At 46.9% G+C, this 24,687-nt stretch overlaps 1 long non-coding RNA gene and 1 pseudogene across 1 annotated transcript in view; one reads left to right on the forward strand and one right to left on the reverse strand.

Annotated features, from left to right (window-relative positions):
- Positions 1–24,687, forward strand: part of LOC149331140 (uncharacterized) — a 46,473-nt gene that overhangs the window by 15,905 nt on the left and 5,881 nt on the right. The gene's annotated exons all lie outside the window — the stretch shown is intronic.
- LOC149331141 (uncharacterized) lies at positions 15,421–16,515 on the reverse strand (annotated as a pseudogene).

Genomic DNA, 24,687 nt, shown 5'->3' on the forward strand with positions numbered 1-24,687 from the left:
CACCTGGGGTTCTTTAACGTGCACTGACATCGCACAGCACACGGGTCTCTAGAGTTTCGCCGCCGTCGCAACTTGACCGCAGCAGCCGAGATTGAACCCGTCTCTTTGGGGTCAGCAGCGGAGCGCCATAGCCACTAAACCCGCGGCGGCTATGGCTAAATCTGTACATTTTAGAAATTCTGTACCTAGTTCGGGCCTGCCCAGCTACAATTGGCAAATATCAGATAACTGTTTGCACTGATACAACTGTTCTGCATGGGATCTGCTTGGGAGACTACTACTCATAGGACTGTTCTTTCTCTACAAACAGATGGTGTCGTCCACCATCGATTTAATTGGTCTATTAGCACACGGTATTTCGTTTCTGCCTTCCACATTGCCCATTCTACGGGTTCACTGAAACGCTCAACTATCTCGTCATCAAGACTGTATGCAGGGGCATAGATCTGTGCAACTTTCAGCATAAATCGGCTTTAATTTAATTTATACAAACACTACCCTCTCGTTACTTCTGAAGACGTCAGCAATATTTCCAGCTAAATGCATGTTTATGTTATGAGGCTTTAACGTCCCAAGGTGACTCATGCTGTGAGGGACACCGTAGTGAAGGGCTCCGGAAATTTCGACCACCTGGGGTTCTTTAACGTGCACTGACATCGCACAGCACACGGGTCTCTAGAGTTTCGCCGCCGTCGCAACTTGACCGCAGCAGCCGAGATTGAACCCGTCTCTTTGGGGTCAGCAGCGGAGCGCCATAGCCACTAAACCCGCGGCGGCTATGGCTAAATCTGTACATTTTAGAAATTCTGTACCTAGTTCGGGCCTGCCCAGCTACAATTGGCAAATATCAGATAACTGTTTGCACTGATACAACTGTTCTGCATGGGATCTGCTTGGGAGACTACTACTCATAGGACTGTTCTTTCTCTACAAACAGATGGTGTCGTCCACCATCGATTTAATTGGTCTATTAGCACACGGTATTTCGTTTCTGCCTTCCACATTTCCCATTCTACGGGTTCACTGAAACGCTCAACTATCTCGTCATTAAGACTGTATGCAGGGGCATAGATCTGTGCAACTTTCAGCATAAATCGGCTTTAATTTAATTTATACAAACACTACCCTCTCGTTACTTCTGAAGACGTCAGCAATATTTCCAGCTAAATGCATGTTTATGTTATGAGGCTTTAACGTCCCAAGGTGACTCATGCTGTGAGGGACACCGTAGTGAAGGGCTCCGGAAATTTCGACCACCTGGGGTTCTTTAACGTGCACTGACATCGCACAGCACACGGGTCTCTAGAGTTTCGCCGCCGTCGCAACTTGACCGCAGCAGCCGAGATTGAACCCGTCTCTTTGGGGTCAGTAGCGGAGCGCCATAGCCACTAAACCCGCGGCGGCTATGGCTAAATCTGTACATTTTAGAAATTCTGTACCTAGTTCGGGCCTGCCCAGCTACAATTGGCAAATATCAGATAACTGTTTGCACTGATACAACTGTTCTGCATGGGATCTGCTTGGGAGACTACTACTCATAGGACTGTTCTTTCTCTACAAACAGATGGTGTCGTCCACCATCGATTTAATTGGTCTATTAGCACACGGTATTTCGTTTCTGCCTTCCACATTGCCCATTCTACGGGTTCACTGAAACGCTCAACTATCTCGTCATTAAGACTGTATGCAGGGGCATAGATCTGTGCAACTTTCAGCATAAATCGGCTTTAATTTAATTTATACAAACACTACCCTATCGTTACTTCTGAAGACGTCAGCAATATTTCCAGCTAAATGCATGTTTATGTTATGAGGCTTTAACGTCCCAAGGTGACTCATGCTGTGAGGGACACCGTAGTGAAGGGCTCCGAAAATTTCGACCACCTGGGGTTCTTTAACGTGCACTGACATCGCACAGCACACGGGTCTCTAGAGTTTCGCTGCCGTCGCAACTTGACCGCAGCAGCCGAGATTGAACCCGTCTCTTTGGGGTCAGCAGCGGAGCGCCATAGCCACTAAACCCGCGGCGGCTATGGCTAAATCTGTACATTTTAGAAATTCTGTACCTAGTTCGGGCCTGCCCAGCTACAATTGGCAAATATCAGATAACTGTTTGCACTGATACAACTGTTCTGCATGGGATCTGCTTGGGAGACTACTACTCATAGGACTGTTCTTTCTCTACAAACAGATGGTGTCGTCCACCATCGATTTAATTGGTCTATTAGCACACGGTATTTCGTTTCTGCCTTCCACATTTCCCATTCTACGGGTTCACTGAAACGCTCAACTATCTCGTCATTAAGACTGTATGCAGGGGCATAGATCTGTGCAACTTTCAGCATAAATCGGCTTTAATTTAATTTATACAAACACTACCCTCTCGTTACTTCTGAAGACGTCAGCAATATTTCCAGCTAAATGCATGTTTATGTTATGAGGCTTTAACGTCCCAAGGTGACTCATGCTGTGAGGGACACCGTAGTGAAGGGCTCCGGAAATTTCGACCACCTGGGGTTCTTTAACGTGCACTGACATCGCACAGCACACGGGTCTCTAGAGTTTCGCCGCCGTCGCAACTTGACCGCAGCAGCCGAGATTGAACCCGTCTCTTTGGGGTCAGCAGCGGAGCGCCATAGCCACTAAACCCGCGGCGGCTATGGCTAAATCTGTACATTTTAGAAATTCTGTACCTAGTTCGGGCCTGCCCAGCTACAATTGGCAAATATCAGATAACTGTTTGCACTGATACAACTGTTCTGCATGGGATCTGCTTGGGAGACTACTACTCATAGGACTGTTCTTTCTCTACAAACAGATGGTGTCGTCCACCATCGATTTAATTGGTCTATTAGCACACGGTATTTCGTTTCTGCCTTCCACATTGCCCATTCTACGGGTTCACTGAAACGCTCAACTATCTCGTCATTAAGACTGTATGCAGGGGCATAGATCTGTGCAACTTTCAGCATAAATCGGCTTTAATTTAATTTATACAAACACTACCCTATCGTTACTTCTGAAGACGTCAGCAATATTTCCAGCTAAATGCATGTTTATGTTATGAGGCTTTAAGGTCCCAAGGTGACTCATGCTGTGAGGGACACCGTAGTGAAGGGCTCCGAAAATTTCGACCACCTGGGGTTCTTTAACGTGCACTGACATCGCACAGCACACGGGTCTCTAGAGTTTCGCTGCCGTCGCAACTTGACCGCAGCAGCCGAGATTGAACCCGTCTCTTTGGGGTCAGCAGCGGAGCGCCATAGCCACTAAACCCGCGGCGGCTATGGCTAAATCTGTACATTTTAGAAATTCTGTACCTAGTTCGGGCCTGCCCAGCTACAATTGGCAAATATCAGATAACTGTTTGCACTGATACAACTGTTCTGCATGGGATCTGCTTGGGAGACTACTACTCATAGGACTGTTCTTTCTCTACAAACAGATGGTGTCGTCCACCATCGATTTAATTGGTCTATTAGCACACGGTATTTCGTTTCTGCCTTCTACATTGCCCATTCTACGGGTTCACTGAAACGCTCAACTATCTCGTCATTAAGACTGTATGCAGGGGCATAGATCTGTGCAACTTTCAGCATAAATCGGCTTTAATTTAATTTATGCAAACACTACCCTCTCGTTACTTCTGAAGACGTCAGCAATATTTCCAGCTAAATGCATGTTTATGTTATGAGGCTTTAACGTCCCAAGGTGACTCATGCTGTGAGGGACACCGTAGTGAAGGGCTCCGGAAATTTCGACCACCTGGGGTTCTTTAACGTGCACTGACATCGCACAGCACACGGGTCTCTAGAGTTTCGCCGCCGTCGCAACTTGACCGCAGCAGCCGAGATTGAACCCGTCTCTTTGGGGTCAGCAGCGGAGCGCCATAGCCACTAAACCCGCGGCGGCTATGGCTAAATCTGTACATTTTAGAAATTCTGTACCTAGTTCGGGCCTGCCCAGCTACAATTGGCAAATATCAGATAACTGTTTGCACTGATACAACTGTTCTGCATGGGATCTGCTTGGGAGACTACTACTCATAGGACTGTTCTTTCTCTACAAACAGATGGTGTCGTCCACCATCGATTTAATTGGTCTATTAGCACACGGTATTTCGTTTCTGCCTTCCACATTGTCCATTCTACGGGTTCACTGAAACGCTCAACTATCTCGTCATTAAGACTGTATGCAGGGGCATAGATCTGTGCAACTTTCAGCATAAATCGGCTTTAATTTAATTTATACAAACACTACCCTATCGTTACTTCTGAAGACGTCAGCAATATTTCCAGCTAAATGCATGTTTATGTTATGAGGCTTTAACGTCCCAAGGTGACTCATGCTGTGAGGGACACCGTAGTGAAGGGCTCCGGAAATTTCGACCACCTGGGGTTCTTTAACGTGCACTGACATCGCACAGCACACGGGTCTCTTGAGTTTCGCCGCCGTCGCAACTTGACCGCAGCAGCCGAGATTGAACCCGTCTCTTTGGGGTCAGCAGCGGAGCGCCATAGCCACTAAACCCGCGGCGGCTATGGCTAAATCTGTACATTTTAGAAATTCTGTACCTAGTTCGGGCCTGCCCAGCTACAATTGGCAAATATCAGATAACTGTTTGCACTGATACAACTGTTCTGCATGGGATCTGCTTGGGAGACTACTACTCATAGGACTGTTCTTTCTCTACAAACAGATGGTGTCGTCCACCATCGATTTAATTGGTCTATTAGCACACGGTATTTCGTTTCTGCCTTCCACATTGCCCATTCTACGGGTTCACTGAAACGCTCAACTATCTCGTCATTAAGACTGTATGCAGGGGCATAGATCTGTGCAACTTTCAGCATAAATCGGCTTTAATTTAATTTATACAAACACTACCCTATCGTTACTTCTGAAGACGTCAGCAATATTTCCAGCTAAATGCATGTTTATGTTATGAGGCTTTAACGTCCCAAGGTGACTCATGCTGTGAGGGACACCGTAGTGAAGGGCTCCGGAAATTTCGACCACCTGGGGTTCTTTAACGTGCACTGACATCGCACAGCACACGGGTCTCTAGAGTTTCGCCGCCGTCGCAACTTGACCGCAGCAGCCGAGATTGAACCCGTCTCTTTGGGGTCAGCAGCGGAGCGCCATAGCCACTAAACCCGTGGCGGCTATGGCTAAATCTGTACATTTTAGAAATTCTGTACCTAGTTCGGGCCTGCCCAGCTACAATTGGCAAATATCAGATAACTGTTTGCACTGATACAACTGTTCTGCATGGGATCTGCTTGGGAGACTACTACTCATAGGACTGTTCTTTCTCTACAAACAGATGGTGTCGTCCACCATCGATTTAATTGGTCTATTAGCACACGGTATTTCGTTTCTGCCTTCCACATTGCCCATTCTACGGGTTCACTGAAACGCTCAACTATCTCGTCATTAAGACTGTATGCAGGGGCATAGATATGTGCAACTTTCAGCATAAATCGGCTTTAATTTAATTTATACAAGCACTACCCTATCGTTACTTCTGAAGACGTCAGCAATATTTCCAGCTAAATGCATGTTTATGTTATGATGCTTTAACGTCCCAATGTGACTCATGCTGTGAGGGACACCGTAGTAAAGGGCTCCGGAAATTTCGACCACCTGGGGTTCTTTAACGTGCACTGAAATCGCACAGCACACGGGTCTCTAGAGTTTCGCCGCCGTCGCAACTTGACCGCAGCAGCCGAGATTGAACCCGTCTCTTTGGGGTCAGCAGCGGAGCGCCATAGCCACTAAACCCGCGGCGGCTATGGCTAAATCTGTACATTTTAGAAATTCTGTACCTAGTTCGGGCCTGCCCAGACTCACGGCATAAAATATATTCTTGAACATACCTTTGACATTTCCTCCACAAATAACTTAAAGGAGGAAGTGCAAATTTTGATAAATGGCGAAGAATGTCCAGACCGCTAAATGTGGATGGTGGATTTCAAGTGCAGAAAGCTAAACAAATCTTCAACAGACTCGAAGGGAACCGCAGTTTAGGATAGGACTATAAGAGGTGGAATTGTAAGGGCAGGCAGCGACATATTTTCATAGGGCAGGTAGTGGCCGTGGATAAGGACTTGGAGGGTGAATTGGCTAAAAATAATCAGGTGGGGCGAATTTGGGAGGTGCTCTCAGAAAACAAACAGCAGCTTACCAGTATCTGTCAAGAGAATAATAGATAACAACTAAATCTTACGGCATATACTACTATCTATGGACCGGAAACGTAGCTAACAAAGATAGTTTGACACAAATTGAGGACAAAGTAGCAGGCAATGAAAAGGAAAATAATAGGTGCAGCGTTAGCAGACAGGAAAAGAGCAGAGTGCGGGAGGTAACAAATGTAACCAAATGAGATCTTAGTAGAAATAAAGAAGAACGAGAGATGGATATCGGCAGGGCAGGTACTGCGAAGGCGAGATAACCGGTGGTTGTTATTTGTAACAAAACTTTGATCCAAGAGAAGGCAAGTGTAGCAGGGGGTGGTTGGCGGAGGAGAGGCATTACATTGCTGGGATCAGGTAGCCGCAGGTGCCATAAGAGAAGGAGAAATGGACAGATATGGGATAGGCCTCTGTCCTGCACTGGGCGCAGTTAGGCTGATCACAATCATGTGGTTAAACATTCCTCATAATTCGGAGCAATAGCGCAAACAGGACAAGGGACCAAAAACGAGTAGACACAAACAGCGCTAACTTCCAACAACTTTATCAGAAACAAAAGCACAAGAATTTATACACGCATCTTAACATGCATGTATAAATTTGTATAAATTAACATGCATGTATGGTTCGAAGTATGAACCAACAAGCCAGATTTTCAACGTTGTTAATTCCTCGTAACCTCACCATGATCGATGACATCCAAACGGCAACAGATTTTTCTTCGAATAGCACTTCGAAGGCAGCCTCGCTCAATAAGGTTGTGTGTTAAACATTGATCGGTTGGTTCCCAACGCTGACCTATCAGTGTTGAATAAAGTTGCGTTGTGTTGAAGAAGTTCAGTGTTGAACTTATTTACATTACATTATCATGTAAAACTGAATACTGAGCGTGCGTCGGTTGGTAAGTTTGCAATAGGCGCGCAAGACGCATTGAAATCTTCTTTTTCTACTTGTCTTATTTTGAACTCTAAAAGTTACTTGGTTATGTAATCTCCACACACACCAGCCGAATAATGAGCGGAGCACCGGCTGCCTTCCTTTGAAGAGTTCAATCTTTACATGGCATAAACGTGGAAGGTCTTACGCGCTAACCTAAACGGACATTTAAGATGAAGAGATGACGTTCGGGGATCCTTAATTTCGAGGCATATATAATAGCCTCTTTGTGGTTATTACAGAAATAGGCATCGTAAATTTAGATTGGAGACAAAAAAAGGATTCTAGGAAGCCTTAGAGTATAGTTAAATTTTTTAGACAGTAAAAAATGCCGCTTCACGGTCCGGCATGATGCGTAGCCCGTTGACATCAAAGGAAAAAAGAAGCAGAAACATTCATACTGTGACAGCACTGCTAATGGACGCGGTTCATAACATATGAGTAGCGCAAAAGCAGGAGGACTTGCCCAAATTTCCACCCTGGTGGGCACGGTACGTTGTGCGTGCTTTGAAAAAAGTCTCAAAATAACGTTTCTACTATAAAGTCGCAGGTTCATCATTGGCCCTTGCAGAGAAGCATCTCTGTATTTGTAAAAAATGGCTTCTTTTTCAACGAGATTGTCACTTACTTGTCAGGATACTGGAAAAGTTAACTTACGACGAAACGGTGTGGGTGTACAAAGCTTACAGATATCTCTGAATAGTCCGCAGTTTCTGGTATTGCAGTGGTGAGTGATAGAACTGTTTTATGACGCATAATGTCTTATTTTCAACTGTTTGCTCGTTTGGTTCCGTAGATACGATAAGCCGGCAGTTATTCTTTTTGTTCCATTAACACTCCAGCTGGAACTACTTGAAATACTGCTGTACAGCGCCTATTTTTCTGCGCCCATTATTTTGAACCCTTTTTTCCTCAGGAGAAAAGCTGTTCTTATAGAATACCCTGATCTATTACTTCAAGAGTACTGTGGCGTTCATTTTTAAGCAATAAATATTGCTCATTCATTGACGACTTGTTTCAGCTTTAAATCTTTGTAAATAAGCTGTTTATTTTTCGAGGCAGGGCTTTCTTGTCAGTAACTGTGATGAAGAAATGGCGCATAAAATTTCAGCTAATTTGACACCGCCTGAATACAATTCTTATCTACCAGCGCAAGCTCCTTATTCATATCTTTTTTTTTTGTGTCGGCAACAGGTATGCATATTGACATACAAATCTTAACGATGAAAATATGGCAGTAACCAGTTGTTTCTAGAACGTTTTCAATAGATTTAACGTAGTGGCTGGGCTTTCTCCTTTCATTCGCGTAATTTGTGCCCTTAATGTTTCTGAAAGAAACGCGTATCCCGGTTGTGCTTGCCTGTCCCCGAGTACGAAAGTACGGCTATTCTTGTTGATATTTTCGCAACTTGGAAGTTCTGAAAGTTTTGTAAATAAATGAACATTAAAAAAAGCATTCAACACACGTACGTGGTGAGATGTAAGGCTTAAAACTTGTCTAAGACCACCGGTGTGACAGTGGATTTAAAACTTCAAATGCGGCAGAGGCTCAGCGATAAGCCCAAACATTGACACTCCCTCCCGCAGCCCTTAAAAGGGAAGGAAGCTTGGAAGAAACCAGAGGGAAGGGCAGCCGGAATCGTTTTCCTTGTGAAACATATAAAATGCGGCGAACTAAGGACTAGGAGCGGGTTTTAAGGATTCGGCGAAAGTTTTGGGAACTGCCAACTTTCCTGCAAGGGGTTTTAAAGAAAGTATTTGATGGAAAATTTTTCCTGCCTAAGTTTACAGTGCCTTTCATGTTATTTTGCAAAATCTACTGAACGTTACTTTAATCAAAATAAATATACTGTTCGACTGAGCGCACACGTGTTCATGTATGGTGTTATTATAAGTGAAAAGTACTTGTGTAGAAAACGCTGGGGCTGCCATTGCATCATGCAGTAGTATTTGGTATAGCGTACCTCACAGTGCAATCTAGTTCACTTAGAAACAACCTCTCACTTTATCGAATCAAGGCTCCGCAGGTTCCACGCACCAAACTCGGAACAGGCTAGCGCTCGGTATTCGGCAGATGTATTAATAACAGCCCGCCCCTATTTTTATTTCTTTCAAGTTTTCAATATATCGAACACACATGAATCCTAATGAAAATTACATTACATACTACACTGTGTGTCATAACGTAAAATGAACGGTATTTATTCCGAAGGCGTTGAGCGTGGCTTACAAATGCAATCTCTGCTGGGAGGAACCAGGGTTTTGGTACTTCTTCTCAAATAATGCTTTTGCTACATGCGGTGCCGAAGTTGGCGTGAGAGTGCAAAAGCTTCTCTTTGCTTTTCAAGTGATTTGTTTTATTAAGTTTTTAGAATACTCATCCCTAATTAGACTGTTATGACATTTCTTCTGCACATTTAAGCACTTTATTCCTGAAGAAAATACAATGATTAAATTCAAAAGTAGCATTAAATTTATAATCGAGTGTCATGTAAGCTTCATATAATCCATCGCAAAGGGCTGAAAGAAGGTTACTCCCCGCCTCCTACCACTCGAGATAGTCCACGCATGTTTTACGGTAGTTACGGCATGAAAACTTTGATTAGTTTGTTATCACTCTGAAAATCAGTCATTTTACTGCAAAGCGCGTTCTTTTTAATGCATGGGCTAATTATATATTTTGTTCAATTTTCCACAACACACTACTGAAATTAAAACATTGAAAATGAGTAAAAACTACACGTGCACTCAATATTTCAATATGTTTTAGTGGCAGTACTGTTCGGATGCCGAACACACTGGATTGCGGCTTCAGATTTGACTCTGTGAGACGCGGGTTCGAAACCCAGACGCGCAATATTCATTTTCTTTCTGCGGGTATCTAAAGGCTTCAGGCAAACATCGGCTTTTTCGGGATTTCTAGTGAAGTACTTCAGCGCTAAGAGAAGCAGCAGCATCGAGTCTTTCTGTTTAAGGTGCTAAGCCTATAAGCATAGCTTAGGGAATTTATTTTCCTTTCCTTGTAATGCACATGCCTCAGGCCCGTTCTCAACCCATTGCTCGTAGCCATTTTCACAGCAGAACTGGAACACTGCGTGGAGAGTACTCCTAAATCATCTTAGGTTCCACTGCCTCGCCTCTGTGTAACCAAATATAGCATCATTGAACATTTTTATAACAGAGCCCGCCCGGATAAACTGGGGGAAGGAGGAATTCGAAACTTCCGGAAGGCGACGTTGACAATACGCTATGAATCCATACCTTTTTATCTACAACAACGCTGGTAAGACTCTGCTGCTGCGTCCAAGGCAGATGAATCCAATCAATCCGGGGAGGCCGCATTTCGCTAGAGGCGAAGGCATGAAAAATCCTTTCTGCTGTGTAATTTCAAAGCACATTCATCGACCCCAAGTGCTCGAAATAACTCCGAAACCCTCCACTACGGAGGTTTTCGCGACGACGTACTGTCATTGCGAAACCTCACATACCGCCTTTTTTTTCATGTTTACTATATACTTGACTGACTGTAATAGCATGGCCATGGCAGAGGGTTTGCTGCAGCCAATGTGCGCAGTTTATCCCCATTGCGAATGTTCCTCAGCCCATTATACTTTAAGAAGGGATAGCTAAAATTCGCATAACATATTCGATGCTTTGAGCTGAAAAGTGTGCTCGTAATATGAAGGCGTGAGAGCACTTTAGTCAGCCTGGCAACGTGGCATAGCTCACAGCATCTCACACAAAGCAGAAAAATAGAAGACTGCTAGTACATAGCCATGCAATTGTGTTCTTGAGTTCTATATCAGGCAACCCAAGAATGGCTTCTTGATACCTCTGGCGTTCAAACGCCCGTGGCGAGAAAAAGCCGCAATACTAGAAGACAGCAATGCGGCAGTCTTTGCTAACAAACATAATATGTCTCATGTGACGTTCACGCTCCAAGCCTAGACAATGAGACTCTCAGCTCCTCCATATTATCTTGGTGTGCGAATATAACCTATATTTTTCTTCTATCGCATTTTAAAATATTATACAGAATCAGCCAGGGATAGAAGAATTCAAACACGAAAACCAAGTATGTCGGTGTTTGGAAGCGGTCGAACCATGCTCGTACAAGGTTTTCGACTTAGGGACCTAGTGTCAGAATTCATCTCTGTGTGAGCGATATAAACTGTACAAAAAATACTCTCTTTTCTCGTAGAAAGTCATTGCCTTTTCTTCCCACGCTCGCCGATCGCAGCCACGACGTCTGCAACAGTTTGGAACTATATTACAAAGCCGTCCCCTTTTTTCAAGAGTATCGAGACGCTTTTATTGCCTTCTTACACATGTAGGCTTGTTGCGAGGCCATCCAGACTCGAAGCGCGTATCGTAAAGCGGCTGCTGTTAGTTCCAACGATCGTATATCATACGTGGAAGGGTTTAGCTTTCTTTTTCGTCTCGAGTACCTACGTGTTTTTAGGGCCCCCAAGAGCGCACAGAACCCTGCAGTCGTATCTTCTGGTCTCAGGGATGGCATGTAAGAGACAAAGGCGAAAGAGTCATTATATTGTAAGGGAAGACTTCACGGAGACGTTTATTCTAGCCCTTTCGTCAGAGACGTCTTCCAAGCGAACAGCCTCAAGCGATGACGATGGGAATCTTCCGGTGAAAGAGAATGAAGTCACAGCCAGAGAGGCGACGACGAAGAAGGCGAATAAATTGCTTACACTAACTTCCCCCGCGGGCCGAAGCGGCCAGCCTGGCCGCGATTATTCTGGTGCAGGGCGCCGAATGAAAGGCTTGAGACGGGAAACGTGTACAATTTCAGTCCCGCGGTAATGGCGGTCCGGAGGAGGATCAACAGGAGGGACGCGGTAGTTCACTGGAGAAGTTTGGTCGAGCACGAAGTAGGGACCAGTGAAACGAGGCTGGAACTTGTCGCAAAGACCAGGCGTCCGCAGAGGGGTAGAAAGCAGGACCTCGTCTCCAGGGTTGAACGAGACAACGCGGTGCGTGGCATCGTAGTTACTCTTGCGATCTTCCTGGCAGGCTTCCGTGTTCAGGCGAGCAAGGTGGCGGCACCGGGCCAAGCGGGCAAGGAACTGGTCGGGGACAGACGGTGAAGAGTTCGCAGGCGTCGAGAAGAAAGAGGCGTCGAGAATGGTAGTGGGAGAACGGCCGTAAACGAGGAAAAACGGGAAGTAACCAGTGGTTCTTTGTAATGCGGAATTGTAGGCAAAAGTGACAAAGGGAAGGACTGCGTCCCAATTCCGGTGGTCAGGTTCGACGTACATAGCAATCTTGTCGGACAGGGTGCGATGGAACCGCTCAGTAAGACCATTGGTTTGGGGGTGGTAGCTGGACGTCATCTTGTGAAGTGTAGAAGAAGATTGCAGAACTTCGGCAAGAAGGGTCGAAAGGAACGTCCGGCCGCGGTCACTGAGAAGCACCCGAGGGGCGCCGTGGCGCAGTACGATGGATTGTAGAAAGAATGTAGCAACTTCGGGCGCCGATCCATCAGCCAAGGCTGCGGTCTCGGCGTAGCGTGTCAGATGGTCGACGGCAGTGACTATCCAGCGATTACCTCGTGTAGATAGAGGAAGCGGGCCGTACAAGTCGATGCCGACGACGGCGAACGGCGTGGCGGGGCATGGTAGAGGCTGCAGATGTCCAGCAGGAGGTGAAGTTGGCCGTTTTCGGCGCTGGCACAGCGGGCAAGATGCGACGTATTTAGCGACACTGGACGAAAGGTCAGGCCAAAAGAAACGGCTCTTGACGCGGTCGTAGGCTTTGTGAAAACCTAAGTGACCGGCCGTCGCGTCATCGTGAAGGGCCTCCAAAATACGGGGGCGAAGTGTACGTGGAACCACTGGAACCCAGCGGGTGCCATCAGGGCAGTAAACGTAGCGGCAGAGCACATCGTTGTCGAGTTTGAACTGCCGAAGCTGCCGACGCAGCCGAGAGGTAGAAGGGTAGGAAGTTCCCGAGAGATGGTCGATTATGGAGCGGCAATAAGCATCGTTGCGTTGATCGGACACAAGGGCGCCTAAGTCGTCAGATGCGAAGCAGGGGAGGGCGGCGACGTGCAGAAGAGCCGGCGACGATGAGGAGTCGCTGTGACAGGTGGAAGGTGGGGCAGAAGAACGACACGAAGACTTCGGGAGCGGGCAACGAGAAAGGGCATCGGCGTCTCGGTGCGTTCGACCGGCCTTGTAGGTGACGTCAAAACTGTACTCTTGGAGACGAAGAACCCAGCGCCCAAGGCGGCCAGTCAAATTTTTGAGGCTGGACAACCAGCATAACGCATGATGGTCTGTGACGACCGTGAAGTGGCGGCCGTAAAGATAGGGGCGGAATTTATGAACTGCCCAAACGACGGCAAGACATTCTTGCTCAGTGATAGTGTAGTTACGTTCCGCAGGTGTCAGAGTGCGGCTGGCGAACGCAATAACTCTTTCACGAGAAGCACTATCACGTTGCAGGAGAACAGCACCAAGGCCGTGGCCGCTGGCGTCAGTGTGTAGAATGGTGGGAGCAGCATCGTCGAAGTGGCCAAGGGCAGGGTCGGAGGTGAGTGCTTGCTTCAAGGCTTGAAAAGCACTTTCGTATTCCTCAGTCCAAACGAAAGCATTGTGAGCAGTGAGGAGCTGATGCAATGGCGCGGCAATGGTAGCGAAATTTCGTATGAAACGCCGAAAATAAGAGGACAGTCCGAGGAAACTACGCAGTTCTTTAGTCTGCTGGGGACGGGCAAAGTTCAGGACAGCGGCAAGCTTATCAGGGTCGGGTCGAATGCCGTCCCGGCTGACGAGGTGGCCCAGAATCGTGATTTCTTTCCTGGCGAAGTGACACTTTTTCGTATTAAGTTGAAGGCCAGCAGAAGCGAGGCAAGCGAGCACTTCATCGAGGCGGCGTAAGTGGTCACGAAAAGTTGAAGAGAAAATAACAATGTCGTCCAGATAGCATAAGCAGGTTTTCCATTTCAGGCCGCGAAGAACTGTATCAATCATGCGTTCAAAAGTAGCAGGAGCATTACAGAGTCCAAACGGCATAACATTAAACTCGTAAAGGCCATCGGGAGTAGCGAACGCGGTTTTTTCTTTGTCTGCTTCATGCATGGGAATCTGCCAGTAACCAGAACGGAGATCTAGGGTGGAAAAGTATTCAGCTCCCTGGAGAGAGTCGAGAGAGTCATCTATCCGGGGCATGGGGTAAACGTCTTTACGAGTAATTTTGTTAAGTGCACGGTAATCAACACAAAATCGCACTGACCCATCCTTCTTCTTCACCAAAACCACCGGGGAAGACCAGGGACTGGCAGAAGGGCGAATAATGTCTCGGCGGAGCATATCACTGACATTGTCTTCGATGACTTTGCGTTCAGATAAAGAAACGCGATACGGGCGGCGGCGAACAACCGAGGTCCCTTCGGTAACGATGCGGTGCTCGGCAACAGAAGTCTTGCCCAGGGTAGCGGAACTCACATCAAACGAGTCTTGGTGCTTGCGAAGCAAGTCCAGTAACTCTTGCCGTTGCGACGCCGGGAGGTCCGGATTGATGGTGGCAGAAAGGATGGAGAGAGAAACGTCCGCTGAAGGGCGCGCCTCGGAGGAGGGCGCTATAAGCACGACGAGGAAAACCGGGTGCATGTCCAACGTGCAGGAAAAAGAAGTGCCTTTGGGTAACACGAGAGGTTCACGGGAAGTGTTCACGGCAGCGACGATGGCAGATCCATTTTCAAACCGAACCAGGCTAGGCGGCAAGGCAAGTCCCCTGAGGTGTCGATCAGAAGGCGCGATGAGCACATCCCCATGAACGATGGTATCAGAAGTAAGCGTGACAAGATTTTGACTCCCAGCGGGTAAAACCGAATCTGCCGCGGCAATGAGGCGATGACAGGGCACGGGGACTTCCGATGATGGGTCGCTCTCGGCACGGCAAGAAATAAAAGCACTGACGGAAGACAAGAAATCCCAGCCAAAAATCATAAGGTAAGCACAAGGAGACAGCACGGCAAATTGTACATGGTGACGGACACCGTCAATAGAAACCCGGACAGTGCACTTAGCGGATGGGCGAATGATGACGTCGTTAGCTCCACGCAGGGAAGGCCCATCGTACGGCGTTTTTACTTTCCGCAAGCGAGAACATAAGTCACTATGAATAACAGAAACGGCAGCGCCCGTGTCTATCAAAGCCTCTAGTCTTAAACCTTCAACCCACACTGAAACCATATTGGACGGGCGCTCCGGAGGTATTTGTCCGTGTCCAGAGCATGCAGCTTTCCCTCCAAAAACTGCACCAGCTAGTTTTCCGAGCGAAGGTCAGGGGCGGTAGAAGCGGGTCGGAGTGGAGATGAAGAGCGGCGGTACGGCGAAGGGGAGCGAGCTCTGGTGGGTCGATAATCACGAGGCGGAACAGAACTGGAGGAAGGTGACGAAGAACGTCCGGAAGAGTCCGTGAAGGAACGGCGCTGATGAGAGGGACCACGAGGTGTATAGGCATTTTCGAAGGCGTCATACCCGCGACGTTCGTCCTGAAGGCGCCGACGGCAGAAGCGGGAAATATGGCCCCGGAAGCCGCAATAATAACAAATCGGGCGGTTGGGGCGCCAGGGCGTGTAGTACGATGGCGTTGAGGTTCTTCTCTTCTCTTCTTCTTCTTTAATCATGCTGCGGTGGCCAGCACCGGCAGATGACGGAGCAGGAGGCGCAGGTTCGGTCACGCACGAAGAACTGTGGGTGAGAAGCTCTTCTCGAATGAGTGCTCGAATCAGGCTACGCAGGTCGGAGTCGGTGGGCAAAATGGAGGCAGCCGGGTCAGGTTGCAAACGGATGGATTGCAGCTGATCGAGGCGCTGGCAGGTCTCTATGATGGCATCAACGGACGTAGGTTTTTGGACGGCAAGGGCATTGAACGCCATAGAGCCGATACCCTTCAGGACGTGGCGAACACGGTCAGATTCTGTCATTGTGGCATTGACACGCCGGCAGAGAGCAAGTACATCCTCCATCTAAGAAGTGTACGACTCGGCAGGGCGCTGGATGCGGTCAGCGAGCTTCTTCTTGGCTACTTCAGAGCGAACAGCCGGAGAGCCAAAAATCTGTCGCAACTGCTGCTTGAAATTTGTCCAGTCTGGGATATCCGTCTCATGATTCAAGAACCATGTGCGGGCCACGTGAGTCAAATAAAAGGACACATTGAGCAGCTTAAGGGGGTCGTCCCAGTGGTTGAAAGAACTCACGCGGTCGTAGTGGTCAAGCCAGTCGTCGACGTCGTCGCCGCGGAGGCCAGCAAACATCTGAGGGTCGCGTTGATGGTTGCTCACGGTCCAAGTTGCGGGGGCAGCAGAGGGCGAGCGGGAGGGACCTGGGCCGGCGGCGTTTTCCTCTTGAGACATGATGGTCAGAGTACACAAGCGGCGACCGGAACGCAGCTCCAGGGGGAAGCGTGGAAAGAGGATACGGGGAATCCAAGGAGCACCTCCACCACGTGTAAGGGAAGACTTCACGGAGACGTTTATTCTAGCCCTTTCGCCAGAGACGTCTTCCAAGCGAACATCCTCAAGCGATGACGATGGGAATCTTCCGGTGGAAGAGAATGAAGTCGCAGCCAGAGAGGCGACGACGAAGAAGGCGAATAAATTGCTTACAATATTAACGGAACAAAACTGAAAGGCTGTAGAAGACGGATTTTTGTTGTATCGCAACGCGCAAAGTGTAACTGATGCTCACCTGCTCTCTCGTCTCTCGGGTTGCCAAGGAGAGACGTCCTGTCCTGGGTAAGGTCAGCGGTACTCAGAACCACATTGAGTGAGATGCTTTCTATCAAGAATATAGAACTTTCTTTGCAAGCTCAGTCAGCTGAGACATTGTTGTTTCCACACGAGCAAGTTTATCCTTCATCTGCGATATGTCAGCCGTAATTTCGTTCTGTCCTTCGAGAAGATTTTGCAGCAGTTCAACCGTACTTAGATCTGGACCGTGATTTGATGCACGTCGCCAGAGCAAAGCAACAAGAGAGAAATAACATCCCAACACTCACAGGCAATGGAACATTAGGCAGGTGGGCTTGGCAGCACTAGCAAACCGCGACTGTCATCTCTGAAAGATTTAAAGGAATATTTTCCACCAACCTGGATGAAGAACAATAGCAGCTTCGTCATTTCGTTCGCTGCGGTGCCGCCAAGCCCACTGCCCGCACAGCGTGAAAACGGCCTCGAAGAAACCGCCCCCTTTGTTGATAACACTGATGTCGATGATGTCGGTGCTCCTGTCGGTGCTACTGTAGCGTAGTCTATGGTTTTCGGCAATCCCGTGTGTAGCTGGTACACGTCAGTAGCGTTGAATATACCGGGTGGAGCAGCAACTCTTGAATCTATGAAGCATCGTTCCTCGGCAAGCGCCGGCGGCCAGAAGGCGATCAGCACCTGGATGAAGAACAAGAGCGGGTTCGTCATTCCGTTCGCTGCGGTGCCGCCAAGCCTAGTCATTCTGATTCATCCCGCCTATAGATCGAGCCGCAGGCTTAACAACTGCTGGCAGTCATTTCAGAAAAAGTGGTGGGAAATCAGTATCACTGGAAGTTGAGCCGACCGCCACAAGGAGCCTTGAGGGTTGCTGTACCTTAAGCCACTACTAAAGTTTTAGCAATAAACCTTTACAGAAGTATTTTAGCCAAGTTATTAAATTTCACTGTTGTGCTCTTGTTACCATAAAAATTTTCCATAGTAGATTTTATCCTTTATTTATTCTTTGTGGCGCTTTCTAGCAGTACTACGGCTGTAATGTTAAATTTTTATATACGATCGCAAAATGTAAAATCTGTGACAAGGCAAAATGTTTCTGCCCCGTCTCGCTGTGCGGAATTATTGCTCCATCCATTCGCGTTACCTGCACGTTCGCGTGACACCTTGCTTGTGCATTTGATTTGCGACCTCTGTCAGCCAAGTTAAACCTGGAAAAACTTCGTTTGCCACCAGCTATTTTTTCAGTGACCTTTAATCAGCGCCACGAAGTTCCCTGAGAAAATTTGGGCAGTAATTGACACAATGTTAGGTTCAGACGACGTGGGCAGTTTTAAAGCAGAGTTCTGCTGAGTTTATTTGGGCGATAGAGACAATCAATAAAAATCAAATATGCTCTTCAGTCATTAAAGGGCCCTTACCTCCCTCTTGCCGGAAGTATACTTTGCTCTTCGCGAAGTATCATTACCCGAAAGCAAGGCAGTAGAAAATTATAAAAAACTCAAGAGCGCAATTACCGCTGTTGTAACTTAAGCGATTTCGAAACAGTTCTGTTCTTCAGGGACCCATTTAACCATTTCTTTCGCCTGCCTGTCGAGCGTTTCCTCGGTAAGCAACATTATTCTGTTCCATTTTAACTAGAGCTGTGGATTACGTACGTGAGATGTGTGTGCACAACTATATTTTCGTCTTGATTTTGGTCCCCCTTTGTCCATTAATTTCTGTCATGGCATCCCCTCACAGTCATCTGGCGTGTGAAGAAAGCGCATTACTATTCGTTACACCTCGCGCTAGGCAACGTTGTCAATTCTGCGGTGGAGAAAACAGGGCAGGGCACGTTAGCAAGATTCACAAAGCAGAGTTTACATTAGCTTCCTGCGACCATGGTGGCCTACTAGTGTCTAAAACGAAAAAAAAATCAATGAGTTGAAACCTATATAGACAGCACAGCATACAGAGCGCGCTGAAGCTTACAGGCACTTAGTCAGGAAAGTAGAAATCTTGTTTGCTTGTTGAGGGTTAAGGGTAAAGGTAACGGGTAAAGTGTTAAAGGACTGTATTACAAGAAAATGCAAGCATAGCAGAGGGGGCGGGGGGGACCGAACGTTAGGTGGGCGGAGAAGATTCAGAAGTTTTGGGGGGTCGAGGGGCCGCAGCTGGCACAAGACAGTGTTAATTAGGGAGATCCAGCAGAGCAGAGGCGTTTGCCTAGAAGTGCGCGTAGTCAGGCTGATGATGGTGATTATGAATATAAAAAATGGGGGACGAATGAAATCCCGTTTGCCCTGATGTCAAAGCGAACGTCCCTGTTTCCAGCCTAAAGTATAAGGATGTGGGTTTTGTCGAAAGGAAGAGGCGAAAGATTTACATTTTCTCCAATCTTCGGGGAGGTCATGGATGTCTTATTTAGCACAGGCTATGGTCGACGCCAACTTCACGCTCTGCACTTGTTTATCCAGTATGAAGCCTGGTCCCATGCCTTTCAAGGTAACCCCAATGCCGCGCGTTATATTTGACTTCGCGCTAATCTCATGTGGCTTCGCACCAAATTTGTGCTCTGTCTTTCATCCCCAGCGGCAGACGTCACTACTGATCAAATTATCCATGAACGAACGCGCTTAATCAGATAAAGCCGTACTATCGAGTGCACTTCCTTTACCAAAAGAAGAACGACCTGGTTTCGCTCGCAGTCGTTAAGTTTGACTCCATCAGTCCTTTGCGAGATTAGGCAGAACCAAAGTTCGCTCAAGGAAAAAATGATTAAAACTAGTTTGCAGATGTCTGAATTTGGAATATATGACAGCCCCCTCTCCCTCCGTGGAAATGGAGTAGATGTCGCTGATCTCGATAATCACGATCCAGTGGCATAACAGCCATCAAAAAGATTTACCTTGAAGAGGCGGCTTTATTATGCGTGCATTCACTCAATTCTCTACCATATGTTTGAATTTATCTTCTTGTACCGTAGCGCAAGATAGTATTGTTATCATTTGGAGAATCTCTTACAAAGCACGACATTTGCGGAAGCCCGCTAACAAAAGGCGAAAAAAAAAAAACCTGCATGCTAATGTCAACACCGTACATAAAGAGAGAAAATGTTACCACTTGCAAAATGTGAAAATGAAGTGAAAATGATAACACGAGGATTGTACCCCAGGAAAGGAATTTCACGCAGATTCTTCACATATTTCTGACTTTGCAAGGTGAGAGAAAATAATTGCAAAAGGGAGCTTGTGGTGATGGGCAAAGGCGAACCCGCATCCTTTTGCGCAACCCTATAATCTTTTGCAATAAACCGCAGTTGAAACACACGGTGCGAGCCGTAAATCTCGGGAGAATTTTCATGAAAGTCAGAGCTTTTACCACCCATCTAGGCAAAAAGCATAAAACTATGCTTCTTTCAGATTCAGCAAGAAGGCACGAAAACAATCAGATATAATTATGCACGAGATCGCTCAAGGCGTCGTCATAGTTTATAACGTTCCAATAAAAAAAGCGACAAATAATTTTTGTGATTGTCTTCCCAGCATTTACGATTGTAAAAGATTAGAATGGAACGTTGCTCGATTCTGCCTCAGACCAGCTGCAAGTAGTGAGTTTTTTTTTTTTGTAAAAGTATCTTTATCGCAGGTGAGAAAGCAGCGAAAGATTTTTCTTTGTGCTCATGAGTTTTACCAAATGAACGCTTGCCTATTTGTATAACTTGAGCGCTTTGGAGTAAGTTTAATGAACATTTTAGTAGGCTCTTCAATATTAATCTTTCTGAAAAGTCGCGTTTGTATTTTTTCTTTACACAGTACTGCAGACAAACTAAGTTGCAAGTGAATAGGCAAAAATGTATATTAGAACAATGCTCTTAGCGGCAAAAAAGAACAATACATTTCAATGAAATACAGTGCATGGCTAAACTACTGGGGATATCCCGAGTGCCAGAAACATGAATAGAAGACACACACACACACACACACACACACACACACACACACACACACACACGCACACGCACACGCACGCACACGCACACACGCACACGCACACGCACACGCGCACATGCGCACGCACGCACGCACACACACACACACACACACACACACACACACACACACACACGCACACACACACACACACACACACACATATATATATATATATATATATATATAGTGATGCCGAGACAGCAGATGTTGGGATTAAAGAAAGGCTAGGCAATAGAGCGGACGCTCAGCTCAGCGCGTCTCGGTGTCAGTCTTTACAATGGCGCAGTCGACCAACTTCGGACCCGACCCGGACCTCCACGACCCGTCGCTCCTCCTTCGAAGCGGCCGGGCAGTCACACAGCCGGCTCCCTCGGCGCCTGGGACCCCTATTCCGCCCGAGAACGGCGTCCATGGCTCCTCGGCGGATTCGGCCTTGGCCCTTCTTCCAGAAGCCCTCTCCATCCTCCGGGAATTATCTGCTTCTTTCACTGTAGCGCTTGGCCGCGCTTCACTGTCCTCTGGATACCCAGTAACCCCGGTACAAATTCCGGAGTTCCGTGGATTTTCTGACGACGCCGAAGCGTGGATTCAAGTGGTCGACGCTGCTGCCCGGCGTTCCGCCTGGTCTCCAGCCACCACGCTCGCAGTCGCGGAAGACCATCTCCATGGTGCCGCCCGCGCCTGGCACCAGTACGAAGGCCGCTCTGGCTTAAGGGTCTTCGCAAAAGGTTGAAGGATTATTGCAGAGGTTCATCCTTGAAGGCTTGGTTAAGAGGGTGTAAAAAGCTAAGGTCTCAATGCTGGAAATTTTCTTTTCAGAGAAGACCCATAAGCCAGATATACCATTCGGAGCTGTCGTTTTAGAGCACAACTCATGGCAATTCGTTGTGTCTTCCTACGTACCAAAACATTTGTCCTCCCTAATTATAGCAGACCCTTTCCAAATACAGAACTCGAAAGTTGTGACGAAGTTCTTCTTGGATAGGGGACCTGCACCACTCACGTGTTTCAGTGTCGATGTGGTCGATATGTATTATTCCCTCCCGCACAGCCAACTCATGATGTATATAAGAATATGTATCGAGGATGACAACGATGAATGTCGGTTCCAATATGACTGCGGGATCACATCTGCGGCTTTTTTGGAATTGCTTTCGTTTTACCTCAACAACACATATGTCGTGTGGGACGATAAGGTTTTCATGCAAAAGTCCGGAGTGTGCATAGGGCCAAGGGTAGCTCCTGTCCTCAGCAACATTTTCTTAAGCCAAGTTGATAAGAAAATAGAGGGTGATCTCGTCGGAGATAGTTTAAGAATCTTCCGATATGTAGACGATTTTTTAGTAATTGCTGAGTCCCTCAACGATAAAGATGTAACAAGGGTTCTTGACGTCTTTACAAGTAATGGTTCGGGACTGAAATTCACCCATGAAGTGCCACAGGAAGGCGCCTTGCAGTTCCTTGGTTTAAAACTGACATTTCACGCCAGCCATATTTGCTGGCAGTATTCCGCTAGAAGCGAAAAGCCACTATTGAACTATAAGTCATTCCACTCCAAGCTGGTAAAAACAGGGATAGTAAAAAGCTGTCTAACCATGGCAGTGAAGAGGTCCTGTCCTCACGAAATGGGAAGTAGCCTGGCAACACAAGTTAACAGGTGCAATGAAGCGGGCTATCCCGATTCTGTTCTTGTGTCGAGCGCAGACGAAGTTATCCGCACATTGAAGTCATCGCACCATGGCTTGGAACGGCGAAGTGCGTCAAAAGAACGCAAGCAAGTGGTTGTCATGCCATATTACACGCCCTATCACACAGGCTAAAGAGAGTGGGTGCTAAGCACGGTGTGGATATTTTTTTTTCAGACCCTAACAAAGTAAAAAGGATAGGCGCGGCCGTTCATAGGAGATGTGAAGGACGCAGGAGGAACAAAGGTCATGTAAAACATGTAAAGGGATAATTTCCGTGTAGCAAGGGTGTAGTTTATCAAATACCTCTTTCCTGTGGCCGCACCTACATAGGCCAGACTGGCCGATGTGTTAATGTGAGGCTAATGGAACATGCTAACTCATTAGAAAAGATGGAAACTAATTTAGCCAAGCACTGCTTCACGTGTCAGTGCAGTCCGTTTCTTGCAGGTACAGAGCTGTGGTATCGGCACACGGACATGCGCACTAGGGAATTGGCTGAGGCATTCCACATCATTAGAAAGAAAAATGGGTGTGTCAGTGCTTCATCTATAACTATAATAGGCAAGGAAATGAGCCTGCTGCATAGTGGATAATGCCTCTGGGAACGCACCTTGATTTGTGGTGATTTTATATGTGATAGGCACGTTTGGGTGTGACGCTTTTAATGACGTTGAGTATGTTCGTATATTCCTGGATTGTACAAAAAGATGTGTGTTTTTGTCCAATAAATAAGAGTTGTAAGTTCAGCGCCGTCTTTGTGTCACTCTTTGCTCGTTGTCCTCGTTGTGTAGCGCTGTTGCAAAAACTATGAAGCATTCAACTAGATGAAGCTGTAAAACAATAATCTGGTCAGCTATAATGCTGATTTTTCTTTATCAAGGCACGCTTTCTGTTTCTCGCCGTAGTTCGGATGAAAGCTTTTATTTCAACCCTTATTTCTCTTCATGAAGTATGCACACGCTTTATACTGTTTTTCTCTCGACCTACTCCGACCGCCTTTTCTATTAGAAGATTCCCCTCTCTTGAAAGGGCGATGCCACAACTGTGTTGTGTTCCCAATGGAGTCCACAATATCAGCATCCGTAGTGCTTGTTTTGAGTTCTTTTCTACTCTTAACGTATTTTATTTTGATGGTGCCAATTTCTTATTCTTTCGATCCCGAACTTACGGTGCAATGTGCGCTCCTTTAATTTCGATTTAAGCTGTGGCGGATTTTTAACCGTGCAAGGCAACATGGGTCATAAGCTGAGAGGAGTTCCGCTAAACCCGGCTTTGTTGTCGACAAGGAAGCATATGCACTCTGCAGTTTCAGCCCGCCAAGGAAATGCCGGAAGATGCGCAGAAAGAAATCGATATTCACTGAGGGGTGGAGAAGCTGCCTCGCCGGCCAGGGACTCTCTTTTACCCGCCGCCTAAATTCTATTCTTTTTGCGATCTTTTTGCACACACTTCGAATGCTATCGAATGTTTCGGAAACTGTCTTTCATTCCTCTTCCGACCAACAAAGCCACGTACTAAAAAAAGCACCCGTACACACATTCAGTTTTGTTTGTACAGTTTTCGGTGTTGTAGAAGCATTTTGGCGAATCATTTGCAGAGAAAAAATATAGACCGCTACTCGCATCAATCTTCAGAAAAGTTTTATTCGGTATTAACACTTTTCTTCGCATACCTGGTTCAATGTACTACTGAATTATTGGCTTAGCTGAAAACCACATAGGAACCCCCAGACTAGGGTTGGGTATTCTGCTCAGTAGCTATTTGGCGCGTTTATGTTATCGGCTGACGAGCGTTACCAAATTCACATGCTTTCAACTGAAAAAGGTGGAGCTATTGGCGTCGCTTGTGGCTGACAGTCTTTGTGTTCTTGTGACAAGTGAAGCTGCTGTTGCATTAATTTTGTAGCAAATATTTGTTTAAACACCAATAACAAGCCATCTAGCACGACGAGTTATCCCAGCAGTACAGTCTAGTGGAAGGGAGCGGGGCAAGGGAAGAAACGTGTTGTGCCAGAAGCTGCCTTTCTGAAGTACCATCCTTTAGGTCCCTCAGTTATGGGACTCCTGACCGAGCTTCGAGAAATAGTGAATCTGCTGTCAAGTTCTGAGCGTCTTTGCGTAGGAGGGAGGGTAATGAAAACACATAACGGGCCCTTTATGGTT

This window comes from Amblyomma mixtum, chromosome 8 (assembly GCF_055824585.1).
Source record: "Amblyomma mixtum isolate Tamu chromosome 8, ASM5582458v1, whole genome shotgun sequence".
Classification (NCBI taxonomy): domain Eukaryota; kingdom Metazoa; phylum Arthropoda; class Arachnida; order Ixodida; family Ixodidae; genus Amblyomma; species Amblyomma mixtum.